Source organism: Lutjanus erythropterus, chromosome 6 (assembly GCF_056507025.1).
Source record: "Lutjanus erythropterus isolate fLutEry1 chromosome 6, fLutEry1.hap2, whole genome shotgun sequence".
Taxonomy (NCBI): domain Eukaryota; kingdom Metazoa; phylum Chordata; class Actinopteri; order Lutjaniformes; family Lutjanidae; genus Lutjanus; species Lutjanus erythropterus.
Window position 1 is genome coordinate 9,212,497 of NC_139322.1, and position 15,052 is coordinate 9,227,548.

Sequence of the window (15,052 nt, forward strand, 5' to 3'; positions counted from 1 at the left end):
TGCCAGCTCAATGAGACGCAAAGTAGCGAACACCCAACTCCTTTCGCCAGCAATACAAATACTTAATAATAATAACGTGTCACCCTTTACTTTATCAAACTCTGAGTTTGAACAGGGAACCAGGGATTTTGAACAAACCAAAAATCGAACACCAGCACAGGGATGAAAACAATACACTGTAGTGATGATCCGTTGTATCATGGCGTGGCCCTGAGCTGGCAATATTGTTTTTGTATGATTACGTTATTTTTTAGCATGCTGCATTTGTGAATCAACAGGTTTGTCCTACGAAGAGATTAGCTAAGCTGCTAGCGTTCAGTTTACCTTTTGTGACTCGACAAAGTTCAGTACTTGAGTCCGACAGCTGTACCTTTCTTTAGAATGTATAAATGTCCTCTGCAAGGAGGACACACTCTTATTAAATATATATTTTTTTCAAATCAGGTTTCAGTCTACAGTGTGCTGACTTTTTTTTTTTGTTTTGCTTTAGCAAGGGATTAAGTCTCAGCACCTGTGCAGCCATTGCACCAGATTTTCCTGTTTTTCTATATGTATGCTGAGCTCAAAAACATGTATTTTTTTATTTACATTTGTTTTCCTTTTTAAATAAAAAAAAGTCTACTGTCGATTTGTTCTGGTTTGTAGAACAGATTTACATTTACAGTATAACCTCATTCTCAGTCTTACTTCTGAACAATGACTATGGTAATAAAAGGTCACACATCACTGTGTTTTTATCTCATTGTTTGGTCATAATATGAACAGAAAAAGGCTGATTTGTCCACCAAGCCTCTAGGCAGCTGCATGAAGGTGGCTGCAGTCATTTCTGTGTTTCCAAATGTCTGGGTTTATTTTTCTGTGACCTGAAGGAGCAGATATTGAAGTGACTTTTCCTCACTTTGTCATCGCACGTTGCTTTTAATAAGAGATATTATAGTGATCGTGTCACGTTTAATGACGCTGCTTCATCGTCACAAACTGCATGAATCAAAACATGAATTGTAATGGCATTCCCTTAGATGTCAGAATAAGCCACTAATGAGCTGTAGGCACAGTTACATCAGTCTGGTGTGAGTGACAGGAGTTTAAAAAAAGTTTACTGACACTTTAAAGTGTCATATGGTACAAAAACTATGTGGTGTTCTGCCCAATGCAGACGAGAGACACTTTTAAGTGCTTTACATAAAGTGGGGAAGTGGATTACGCAACATTTAACACAGAAATATGCAAAATAAAATCAAGTGGAAGAGACCATTATGAGAGAATCAAAATATTAGACCAGATATGCCGTTACAGTTAAGTTACAGTGCAATTAATGAAAGGCCCCAAATTCAATAATGAAAATTAAACTGCAGCAGAGAAATTAATCAATCAAAGGCACGGGAGCAGCTGAGTTTTTAATTAAGATTAAAGTTTGGGAGCAGTTACTAAAATCAACATGAAGTTGTTCTCTTTGTCTGCAGCTAAAAGCAGATTCAAAGTCTGACTTTGAGCCTCTACCAGCTTCAGACTGACCAGGGTTATATTGGAGGCTATATTTCTGCTTTATAAACCAGCAGCAAAACTTAACTCTCTTACTAGCTGGCAGACAGTGTAAAGATTTACCAATGGGGTCTTGTAGTTTAAATGATATCAAGTAATAACTTTCAAGGCATTAATCAATGAAATGCTGCACAGAAATATTGGTGCCATTTTCTAAGAAGGCACCTTTTTAAGTGGCCTACAAGTTGGCTTTATTAATTGTTAGTAAGCCATATACTAATTCTTTATAGATCAGTTATAAGATATCAATTTGCTGAAAATATCTGGTTGCCAGATTGTGAAAAATCCTGTTTCAAAGTGTGTTGTGAGCAGTTTGATGTAGGAACTATTTTCTCCCTGCCAAACGTGCACCTTACCACAGTGTACAAGGAAGCGTGCGTCTGCTCAAAAGATCCGTGTTTGAGACAGCAGGAGATGTAAACATTAATGGTGTCCTCTTCCATCGGTAAATACATGCTTCCTTCTGTTCAGTAGAAATTAAACGGTTCCTAAATTAAACTGCTCACAAGGTCTGTGGATTATCTTGAGTAACTGGGTCAAGATTTCTGGAAAAAGTAATTATTGTTGACTTTTTTTCAAATGCATTGTTTATGAGCTTTGAGCACCATAAGCCAGGAACCATCTTGTCCCATTATATTGGAGAGAAGGAACTCACACCAAGATTGTCCTGATCACATATGTCAAACTCAAGGCCCGTGGGCCAAATCCAGTCCTGCACCTCATTTTACTTGGCCTGCATGAGCTTGCAAACAATATAATTTATGCAATACCATTTTAAACTGTGTTGAGAAAGTACAGTGTCCATACATTAAATTACAATTTTGTTATCTGAGCACTTAAGGTGGCCACTAGATGTCAGTATATACTAGAAAGCATCTCAGTATCATATTGTTGTTTCCATCAGTGGCACTCTCATCAAGTAGTTGTATTTAGTAAGTAAATATACATTTTCAATTTGAAACTTTTCTTGTTGGCTACCCAAACTGAAACAATCTGAAACTTTTTAGATTCTATCTTCCTATCATTCACTTATATGTATCTCTAGTCTTTCATTTACAATCAGCCCACTGAGGGCAACCAGAACGCTGATGAAACTGAGAGTGACACCCCTGATCTAGATGAATAAACAGCACTACAGGTAAGAAGAGAACTGTGTACTTTTGATTTTGGGGTGAAATGTCCCTTTAATAATCTGTTAATAAAATTTTGATTCTTTGTGAGCAGCTCTTCAGTAGAAATAAGTAGCCAACAGTGGTGGAAAGAGTACTGAAAATCTGTGCTCAAGTACAGGTACTGTTACATTGCTAAAATATTACTTAATTACAAGTAAGAGTACTGATGTTAAAAACATACTTAAGTAAAAGTACAAACTACAAAGAGTATTAGTTACTTTTAACCATCACAGTCACCTCTTTAGACTAGGGTTGCAAAGTTGTACGTTTTCCCTAACCAATAATTGAAAACGCTACTAATCCATTAATTATTGATAATTTATAGGATACTAAACATGTTTTTTTCCTCCTTATTTTCGTTTCTTTGCCATTTCTCGTCATTTTAAGCCTAAATTTAAGTTTCTTTATTCGACAAATGGCCCCACCAGACAAAACAATGTCAGATGCGGTGCAATTACTGCCATAACTATTGATTAATTATCCATGAATACACTTTTAATTTGTTAAATTCTTAATGGCAATTAATCGATTAATGATTAATCATTAACATCCTTACTTCAAATGTGTGCTGCTGCAGCATTTTGTTTTGTTTTGTTGTTTTTACATCATCGTTTTCATTGACCTGTTTGTGATCGGATCACTTTATTCGTTACTAAAACTTTTCACTTTTCTTTTTCACACTGTAAAAGAAGTTCCTATTGACAGTTTGTAAATTATTTCTGAAACATAAGTAAATGATTTATTGAGGATTAATGAAGCTATTGTTTACATATTAAGGGTTTCTTTTATTATGTTGCAATAAATCTATTTAACACTATGATTAGTAATTTCCTGCTTTCAGAGGCTGTATGAAGTGTTTAAGAAACACCACTAGGTGGCTCTGTGGGACCGTGAAACTCACCGGGCCCTGACCACTTTTTTCTGTGAATATGAAACCTTGGCTTTTAGTGAAGCACACTTTTTCGTGTTTTCTGTGTCACTTGGGTTTGCTCATTCATTGTCCTTTTATTTACAGTGACCTGGAGTTGGAGGTGATCCTCTACTGGCAGAACACACGGTGCCTTCGGTTTTTACGAGGACAGTGATGCTGGGCGCCTCTTATTTTATTCAGACAAACATGACAAAGTTCTTTATCTGCCAAAACTGGACTTCAAATTCTATTCCGGGCATTCTCACCGCAGGCATTACAAATACAAAATTGTTTCTCAACAGTTTGTTGTGAAAGCACACCCAGTTCCTTTTAATACACAGATGCACAAAATGTTATAATTAATCTCCAGACTGTTCAACTAAACACAGCCAAAAGAAGTTTAGGTTTGTTGTAGTGAAAGACCACAATAAAGATGGCGAGTGAACGCTGAAGAAAGGCAGAACATGTCTTGAGACACATGCGTTGCTTGAGTAAATTCCACCACAGCGGTGTAGTACAGATGATTTGGCAACAGCCTTGGCTAGGACTTCCTGTTTGGGAAATCAGAGGCAGGGACATGGTACGATGTGTACAGGAATGCAACTTAAACAGTGTGAGTAATAGCACTCCCAACCACCACGCTAGTGCTGACGTCAAACTGTGAAAACAGGCATGATGGAACAGGCTGCTCTCTTCTGCAGTAGGAAAACTACAATCAAGGTGACCAGCGACCGGAAGTGTTCTTAAAGCCACGATTGTGTCTTTTGAAACAATAGATTGTCTGATGTTGTCTGTGTTGTCATGACTCATGCTGTCTGAGGTGAAGGATCCTGTCATTTTGCTACTTTTCTAATAATAAATGAGTGAAACACCATTTTGAATGTCTGTCTTATCTATCTGTGTCATCTACAAAGACTATACATTCTAATGTTTGTTATTTTGGTGAGGATTCAAGCCTTTAGGTCTGAAAAAAAGCGACTGGAACAAATGTCAAAAGTGCACTCTGTGTTGTCCTACAGTGCCTCCTTACTCAGCCTAATTGTGGACAATGCTGACTCCACACTCATGATCGACCAAAAAGGATATCTGGACTGCCTCGGTGACTCTTTCAGCATGTGTCCTCAGTTTAGTTATTAACCTGGAACTTCCCAATAGCTGGCCAGCTGTGCGGGTGGGTGGGACGATCTTTGACTGTAAGTCTCCTTTGTAGCCTGCAGATCATTTTCGCAGGGAGCCGAGCAGGGATCAGGAAATTCCTGAATGCGAGGGGTGTCGGATCTTTCCAAGCATGACTCTGCAAAGCCTGAGTCACCACACACACCAGTACTGTACAATAGAAGCTTGATACCAGGAAGTGAGCACACTGTCAGGTGTACCATGTTTCTTCATGCCCTTATCATTTCAAAACTTCAAAAAGCCAGGGGAGTGAATGAGTCTTCAGTATCGGCCAAGGGTGAAAAATAGCTCAGCAGATCAACTCAAGAGCTGTTCTGAAGTAAAGTTTTGAGTTAGATGCAATTTAGTTGTTGTGTTTCCATTTCATGTGACTTTACTCCACTACATTTCAGAGGTGGTTATTGTACTTTTTACGCCATTATATTTACCTGACAGCTTACATTACATAAGAATACTGTGACAGATATATGATATGAAAATAAATATGACCCTCATGTCAAGACTGGAAACAGCAAGAAAAGCTATTTTACCCACTTAAAAAAGATCCAACCAAAGAAACTTTGGTGAATATGAATTGACCTTTTAAAACACACAAGTCACACCCTAACAAAAACAAACTAACAGATCAAGGCAGCAGTAAAACAGAAACTCCCAGGTTCTTTGAGGTTTCATGACTGATTTCTTCCATGGAGTTTGGAGACAAAGATATTTGGCTCATATAACTGTGGTATCCCACCAGAAAAGACTGTCTGACGGCAAGGTAAAGTGAGAAAAAATATTCTAAATATAGAGCACACTTAAACTGATTTGGACTTAATTTAGGTGAACCATTTTCTAAGTGGCTAAAATGCTTTTTGCTGCTGGTGCTCCTCTCTGTTGTGCTGAGAGTGGGTTGAGAAAACTCACACTCTCATATCTGTGGTATTTGTTTTTTGTGGGAGAGGTAACATGTTAATTAGTGAGCTTTAAAGGTGCTGGTAGACGGGTTTCTCACTGTTCACAGTCTTTCAGCTAAGCTAATCTAACAAGTTGCTACTGGATAGTGGATGGATCGAGTGGACCCCCTTGTTTAACTCTTTACTAACTATTAAATAGTTAGTGATTCCCAACTTTTTTGGCTTATGGCCCCTAATTAAAAAGCTGGGGCCTCTTGTTGTTAGCAGTTTCATCAAAGAGAGATTATCTGTCTGAACTTCTCAGATAGTTTAACTAAAGTAATTGATCAAGGCTGAAAGAGTAGTGATGCTGGTCAGGGATTTGTCAGTACCTGCACCGGCCCGATCAGTTATGGGAGCCAATCTGCAGGGCCGAATCTGCAAAAATACGCATTAAAAAAATCACCCGAACCAGCAAATTGCCGACTTTATGCATTATCGTAGCACAATTGTCAGGACTGAGTGCAGCGGTCCTCTCCAAGGGACTGTAGCTGTTACTGGGTGCGCCAAGAAGCTGTCAGCGTGCCCTGTTTCTCTCCCGCCCAGTGCCCACAGTAGTCGGAAGATAAATACTGAAATAAACATATGAATTGTTTTAAATGGTGTTCTTTATTGTTGAATAGCAGCAAAACAAGTAACCCTTAATTAAACACAGTAACTCCAAATCTCTGTTTCTCTCTTACAAACACACATACACACACAAACAATGCATCCTTCACATCTTAGCGGTGAATTTTAACAAAATAGTAGCCTACGTGTGTAAGTCTATACTGTCTTTTTAAGCCGACTGTTTGGCTGCACTGTAGAAGAAGAATGGAGTCCAGGATTTAACCAGTTTAGATTGGCTTTGATCCTCAACCAGCTGAGCTGAAAGCACACTCACTGGATACCAGGGGTGCAACTGATGATTATTTTCATAGTCAATCATTTGGTCGATTATTATCTCTACTAATAGTTGTTGGTCTATAAAATGTCAAAAAATAGCAAAAAAAAAATTAATGAATGTTTCCCAGAGTCCACAGGGGCCAATGGACCCTTTTGTTTTCTTTTTCACATGTACAGTGTGAGCACGCAGGTCGTGGCTTGACCACTGGACCGTACGGTGTGAGAACATAAATAATGAGCTTTGGCTTTAGAACACAGACAATTTACTCGTATGGTAGGAGCTTGAATTCAACAACATCTCTAATATCGTACAGTGTATGGCCAGTTTTACTTGTAACAGCTCTTGGGCACTTTTTGATCTGTTAGCCAGATATTTTCTAGTAACTTGGCTACTGAACTTGTCTGACCTGTGGGTTGTGCGTCGACCTGCCCGTCACTACCAAAGCAGTTAAAGTATTTAATATGTTTAAGAAGCAAACATTGGAGAAGTCTAAAATAATACAAATCTGTATGGCTAAACTTTGTTTCTTCTTCTTTCCTCTTCCATTAATCATTGCATAACCCCTCAGATTTATCTTGTGACCCTTTGGAGGGGCCCGACCCTTAGCTTGGGAACCACTGGAATAAACTACCTAACTGTATGTAACTCTGGTAAAAGTATTTCCACCTAAAGCAGCTACAACAGTAAGCATTAATGCATCAGTGTTTACAATCTAATAATATATTAGTCAGTGGAAATTTTTCAGCAAGATCATTTTACTTTTGTTAAATGAAATACCTTTTTCTCGTACTACATCTGTACTTAGTTATGGTTCTGAAAGCAGGACTTCAACTTTTATTTTGTATTTTAACATTGTGGTAAAGTAAAGGATCTGAGCACATCTTCACTGGTATCAGCCCACTCTTTACTCCTGACTTAAACATGTCAGCATATTGTTTTGTCTCTAGAACATAATTTCCTTTTCTGACCAAGCAACAGGACTGTTTTTAACACTTATGTAAAAACAGTGTGTTGTTGTCACTAAACTGCAGCGTCTCAGTCAGAGGCTGATGTCTTTGGTTACGTCTACTGAGACATTCACCCGTAAGCTTCCTTCCTGTTCCTGTCCCCCCTGGCTGCTGCTGTTGAGGACCAACCGTTCAACAGTGTGACATATAGTACCTCGACTGTCATAGGCTAAGTTCACGCATGTAGGTCACAGCGTAAATACAAGAGGTTGAAGCTGGTGCTTCCCCCCTTGGTGTGTTTCAAAGCTCCCCGCATCCTTCCTCTACTGAACGCAACAAGAACTGATGACGTCGAGGACATATGGTCCACATGTAAACAAAGCTTGCTGACCTGCCTGCCTAACCACAGATGTTACCACCGTGTTCTTTTGCGTTATTGTTGATGTTTTCTTCACAGTAGCCATGGAAAAAGATGACACTTGGTTGGTTGCTTCTGATGTGTGATTGTCAGTATGATTTCCTGATGCAACACATACGTGTTAATGATTTTGTGTTTGTGCCAACAACTTTTGGAAAAGAGGTGAAAGGTAAGAAGCGGTAAACGTGAGGATGGTCACATTGTTGAGCTGGTGTGGGTGGTGAGTGTTTTCATAGCTGCCACCATCGACAACACGCCCTGCTTCCTGTTGAGTAATCTGTACATGTCAAAGCCCACACATGACTTCTAGTACTACACCAAGCTGGTGTCTGTGATTTCATGAGTGTACAGCTGAGAATTTACTTTACATTTAACAGATTTACTTTGGAGCAGCTCCTCAACAAAAAAAAGTGTTGTTTCATTTTTAAAAATATTTTCCTTCAGGCTGTCTGACATGCAGTCACAAGATCTTCCCTCAGTTTTATCTTCCTATCATTCTATCTAAATTCACATCTCTCTTCTCTTAAATATGTGAGACACTGTTTTTATTGCCCCTTTAAGGTGGGGCCTTTTGTTTGAATTGGGATTTAAGGCATGGATATAACCCATTTATGGATTAGTTCTATAACATAGTCCCTATATTAAAGGGACAGTTCACGCCATATTCATTTCACCCCAAAATCAAAAATACAGATTCTTCCTCTGGCCTTCAGTGTTATTTATCCATCTATAATTTTTTGGTGTGAGTTGCCAAGTTTTGGAGATTTTGCTGTAGAGAATTCTGCCTTTCCTCACATATAATGGGACTAAATGGCACAAGTCCTGCGTTGCTCCAAGGACCAAAAAATACATTTGAAAAACTGAAAAACAGTGTCTCTTAGTGTCTTTCCAAAAATCATGACCCCTTTTGCTCATAATAATCCACAGACCTCGTTGTGAGCAGTTTCATGTTGGAACTGCTTACTTTCTACAGTAGAATGTACCAGAACTACTTTCCCTCTGATAGGATGCAACTGCTCACAACAAGGTCTGTGATAATCTTGAGTAACTGGGTCACAATCTTGGGAAAGAGATGCTGGTGTTCATTTTTTCAAATGTATTTGGGGTTTTTTTTGGCGCTTGGAGCAACACAGGACTTGTGCCATTTAGTCCAATTTTATTGAAAAGAAGTCAGACATTTCTATGGCCGAAATCTCCAAAACTCTGCAACTGACAATAACAACAACAACAACAACAACAAAATGCATGGATAAACAGCACCACAGGCAAGGAGAAAATATATATTTTTGATTTTGGGGTTAACTGTGCCTTTAAACGATCTCTATTATCAACTATTTTGATAATTAATTAAACATTTTGAGTCATTTGTAAAGAAAACATGTCCATATTCTCTGATTTCAGCTTCTGAAATGTGAATATTTTCTGGTTTCTTTAGTCCACTATAACAGTAAACTGATGTCATGAGGCTGTCATCGTGGGTTTTGGCAAACACAGATTTATATTTTTCACTATTTTCTGACATTTTTCAGCATTTCAGCAAAAAAAAAAAACAACTAATGATTAATAAAGGAAATGATCAACGGATGAATCGAAAATGAAAATAATTGTTATTTGCAGCCCTAGACAAATGATTCACCTGCTGCTATCAGATAATATTTAAATGTTCTCACAGAGCAAGTTTGATCACCACCCCCATGATGTAATTTATAGGAACAGCTTACAGTAAATGCCCTTCCCATGCCTTTTGTTTGCACAATTGGTGGCAAAGTTTCTTGAATGGACAGATTTTCACTTCCATAAAATTCAGACTTTTGGACGCCCTGCTGTCAAAATAAAACAGGATCTTTGCCTGATTGAGCAGTGTGTCAGAGTGTCTGGTAATCTAGGAAAGTTCTAGCGGAGAGCTTTGAGGAATAGTGCAGTGGGCTCAACTTTCTATATTGATAGGAACTTCAGCACCTTGAAAGCCTCGTCGGACATCTTCCTCCTTATGAAGTCCTGCAATGCTAAACTGCATTAGAAATAAGTGAGGTCTGCATATCTGTGTGGAGGAGCCAGTATGATAGCAGTGTATCAGTGTTAAATCAACCCGGTGAGCTCATATCTGTTCAGATGGGATTTGTTGACTGTGAATGATTAATGTGAGGCAACCCACAATGACCGAAAGACTGAAGTGACCACAATTCTGTAGTGACTATGGGAAAATGTTACCAATCCATTATTTAATGTGTCTGAATAAAGAGGATTAAATGTCGTCTTTTGTTCAATGATGGGAATTTTACAGCTGAGCAACAGTGCAATTTTTCTTGTGCTGTATTGCTGTATTTATTTATTCTTTTAGCCAATGAACATTTTATGCTACAATTTATCATAGTACGAAATATATTTTTGTACTTAGCTGCGTTTAATTGACATCCAGAGTTACATCTCATTTTATTACATAAAAATCAAATGACCAGCTTGTAAAATTTGATGCATTATTTTGCAACATTACAACAATAAAAGATATGTATTAATGAAAGTATAAAATGAATTCAATTATACAATGATTATATTTATGGGCCTTTATAAAGTTAAAGTTAAATGCATGATTTTCTACCAAGTACTACCAAGTAGTATTGTAGTATTTCTACTTTTAAGTAAATGATGTGAGTATGTCCTTTACCACTGCTTTCTTTTATCAGGAAATACATACTACTGTTGAAAATAATCATGATTTGGTCCAATTTAACATTTTGTAAGAGCAGGTGTCACTTTGAAAATGGTGTGCGCTGAATAAATTTTTCAAATCTGAATCTATTCTAGGGTATCATCCTCAGAGGCCCTTCAGCACTTGTGTAGCAATTTATCTCTTTTTTTTAAAACAATGTTGGAATTTCTGGAATCTTATCATCATCATCATCATCATCATCATCATCATCATTATTACTACTGCTGCTACTAGAACTAATAATAATAGCAATAATAATAATAATATATTTATTTTAATAGAGGCAGCTAAACCACTCAAAAGACACTAAACATTTTTCATACAGCGTAAAATAACAATTTTCCTGTCAAATTCCAAAATCATCAGGGTTGCCAGGTCCTCAGTTTTCCTGTGGAACTGGGTGACTTTTTTAAAGTGCTGCCGCAGGTTGAATTTTTTTGTCTACCCTGCGGGGTGACCTATTCTGCATGCAAATTACATGAATAAAATCTAGAAATCAATATTTTAATTGAAATTATTTATTTAAGCCCAGATCCTACACACATGCGGACAGGAGGAGAAGAGGGAAAAGGGTAGAGAGGGTGAAAAGACAAAGCAGCAGGTTAGTTTGTGCGTCAGTAAATTGGTCTAAACATTCACAGAGCTGCATTTCTTTTATAATATACTGTATCTAATAACACAAGGCCAAAAGTGCTGTTTAGGGAAATGTACTTTATGCTGGCATACTAAACCTTTATGGTGTTACTTTGTATATATTACAATTTATTTAAAATGGTAGCAATTCTGTTGGACTGTAAAAGCAGTTTGTGGTTTGGCAGGGGCATATTTTGAGGTCTGGTATCTGGCTGGTTTTTGGGCTGGATTTATTGGCTGTTCGGCTGGTTTTGAACTGCTGTGTGGTTGGTTTTGTCACACAGATCTGGCAACTCTAAACCAAGCTGAAAGAAAAGTTTTATCAGGCTTCATTCACATTTTGATGTAAAAATGGATTTATTAATGATACATCATTACAGTGTTCTGTGCAGAAAGGAAACACTTGTTAATCACTCTGCACAACACATCAATTGAACGTTCACACACCGAGCGTCTTGATATGACCTCTTCTCACACACAAATGTTGCTCTAATTATTAAGCTAACACGCATTTTGCAAGGATGGCCTGGTGTTACACAAGACATGGGCAGTGATACTTGCTTAGTAGTGACCGCAAGTCACTTCTGCACGTCAGTTTTGTGTTTTCACAGTCATACCAGCAAAATAGCAGAAGTGAACAAAGATGTCGAAATCTTGGTGCACTTCAGGAGAGATAATGTTCTGGTCCACTTACCGTATCTGAAGCGCCCTGGCTTCCCGTTACAGAGTCCCGGATATCCGGTGTCCCTTTCACTTAGAGGAGGAACTGTCATAAAACACACGAAATCACAGAGTTAAAATCGCCAATACTTAGAAAATCACTTTTATAAATATCCGTTTTAATTGTGGATACTTTTTATAGAGTGTTTCACACATCTTGATCGCCGTTTGTTAGGTTTACGTTGGTCAAATATCTATTGCTTTAAAAATCTTCAAAACTGTCTGGTGCCACACTACAACAATAATGAGCAACAGCCTCATGCTCGCATATTTCTACACAAATCATTTCAATATCTGAGTGTCCTAAACTATTCAAGTCAATGCAAGTTCTCTCTACTGGGGGTCACATGATCATTACTTTTAGCTCTGGTTATGAATCAGTCTATATACATATGAAACAAGACAATGACATTTATGAACAACTTTCACAAATCCAAAGAGGACGGATCCTACGATGGAAAAAACATCACAACCCCTACCAACGTGTTTTTCAAAATACTTTCCAGAATTGATGTTAACTCCTGGTCTGCTATCAATTACAAGATAATAAAGCATTTTAGTAAGGGTGATCACCGGGTTGCCAAATAGCCAACTAAAGGCAACAGACATATAAATAGAAAACAAAATGGGACCCAGAATATTGCTTTGAGGTACTCCAAACCTTAACTCTGATCAGGTGGATGTAGAATGACAAACAGAAAAAGAGATCTGTGTGTGTGGGAGATGAAATAGAAACTAACTGAGAGTGGTGGGTTTCAGAAACAGATGATCTATAAAGAATATATTTCTTATTGTCACAATACCATAAAAACACCAAAACAAGCAATGACTTGATCCTCCTGTCTGTGTAGCCGAGGTCTGACATTCTCCTGTGGCCTGGAGCTCCAGTCACACATTTTATCTTGATTTAACCCCATATACACGATCCTGTTGCAGTAAATACTCACCGATGCACCAAATGTGTACTGGATGTGAATGTGAAATGTGAGATTGCACTATTTATTCCTGTGAAACCTGTTAAAAACCGCAGTGCCCGGCTATTTTAGGAAATTTCTGATCCCTCTTTAAAAAAAAAAAAAAATGAAAGTATGTATTTGTGTGTAAAGAGTAATGTCTTCAGTAGGAACTGATAAGTGTGGGGTTGAGTTCAAAAGACAAGGTAGGGAACTAAGAGATGGACGAGACAACACACTGGTACTTTTGGTCTTTTTAGGGGATTTAGTCACTGCAAACGAAATATTGAATATCATCAGCCATTTAAACACATTGATAATTTATGTCCAAAGGAGTTTTTTGCTGCATATTTAAAAAAAATACCAGAAAACAGTCATTCCTTTGTTATTATTGTGATATATTTGCATTTTGTAGTTTGTGTTATGAAAAGGTCAATAGTTTAGATGTTATGATGCAACATTGTTTTTATTAAACATACAACAGCTGAAGGTTCAAAATATCTTTTATTACAAAGTACCATAAAATTAGGGTTGCAGCTAATGATTATTGTCATCACTGATTAATTATTTTTTCTACAAAATGTCAGAAAAAAAGTCAAACATGCCTGTTATAATGTCACACAGACCAAGATCTTTCAGTGTTGTGTTTTGTGTTAATAACATTCAAAAATTTTAAGATATTTACTTTACTGTCATGTCTTGCAAAGACATAAGAAAATAATAAAATCCTCATATTTGAGAAGCTGGAAACTGCAAATATTTGACATTTGTTGCTTAAATAATGGCTAAAATGATTATTATACATTAATTTGAGCATGCCACATCTCTTCGTACTGTGGAGATATAATAAAAGTCTAATCCAGTGACACTCAGCTTGTGGAGTTTTGAAGAAATACGTATTTTGTACTTAAAGAGCTTAAATATGCTATTAATTCTGTCCCTGGAACAGTTTATGTTTATGGATCATTCCATCATTTAGTGACTGCATGATGGAAGAGGTTCCAGCTGTTCAACGTTTTATAAACTTTTTCAAATGTAACCAAAGGATTTACAACTAAAATTCTTTTGCAGTTGCTGAAAGCAGTAAAATATCTGATTTATCTGTCAAACCTTGCACCAAGTTAAAGAAAGATAAGTTAGGGGCCTTGTAATGTTTATTCATTTCATCTGATAAATAACAGTATTATGTAGTATGTATAATTCTGTGGCCCCTTAGCAAAGCAAGTTTAGTATTCTTAACCTATTCTATTTTTTCAGCCATAAAATCTGGACTGAAGTCAAATTAAATAATTAAAAGTGTTAAATTATAGATGGTTGAGTTTTCATCACTCCACTTTATGATTAATTTGGGAAACACAATCTGACACAACACTGCAAAAAAGTGTTTTGAGGAACGAATAACTACTTCTAAGTGTCAAAAACATACTAACATGACTCACAGATAAAATAAAAAATCCTTCAATTTCACAACAACCGGTACAGAGTGGACATTCGAGTGACAGGTGGAGTCTGCGTGTGAGTGTGTGTGTGTGTGCGCACGCGCGTGTGTTTGTGTTGCTTTATCGGAGGAGTTTTTAGGAGGCCAGTTGGCCTGAGGAGGGGCTGTGATGCAACCAGGAGTTTACGGACAGACACTGCCCATTGACGGTAAAATGTGGAGAGGGGGCTGGGCTAAACTCTCGAGAAAAGAGGTCATCCTGTGTGGGAATTTCCCTCTCTCCTGTCAGCATGTGCGCCAGGACCAGGGAACGACTGCGTGGGGCTCCATTAGGAAACGAGGGGTCATCGAAGAAAGAATGCCTAGAATGTTTGAATGAGTCTGTGCCAAACACTGACAGCTACAGCGAGAGCAGCGAGACGCAGCCGGATCTGTGCTCAAGCAGTTACAACAACACAGTGCTGGAGGTTAAACTATTAACACGTTATGTGACACAAAGTTCCTGTGGTTGTGTTAATTATATCTTAAATTCAGTGGAATGTAACTAAGTACATTTACTCAAGTACTGTACTTGAGTACCAATTCAAGTCACTTGTACTTTTCTTGAGTATT

The 15,052-nt window shown here is 37.6% G+C and overlaps 1 long non-coding RNA gene across 1 annotated transcript in view; it reads right to left on the reverse strand.

Annotated features, from left to right (window-relative positions):
* The window catches only part of LOC146324833 (uncharacterized), a 30,483-nt gene that overhangs the window by 4,249 nt on the left and 11,182 nt on the right, over positions 1-15,052 (reverse strand). Inside the window, exon 2 of the long non-coding RNA XR_014770689.1 lies at positions 12,024-12,095. This is a non-coding gene — a long non-coding RNA (uncharacterized LOC146324833). The remainder of the gene's footprint in view (positions 1-12,023; positions 12,096-15,052) is intronic.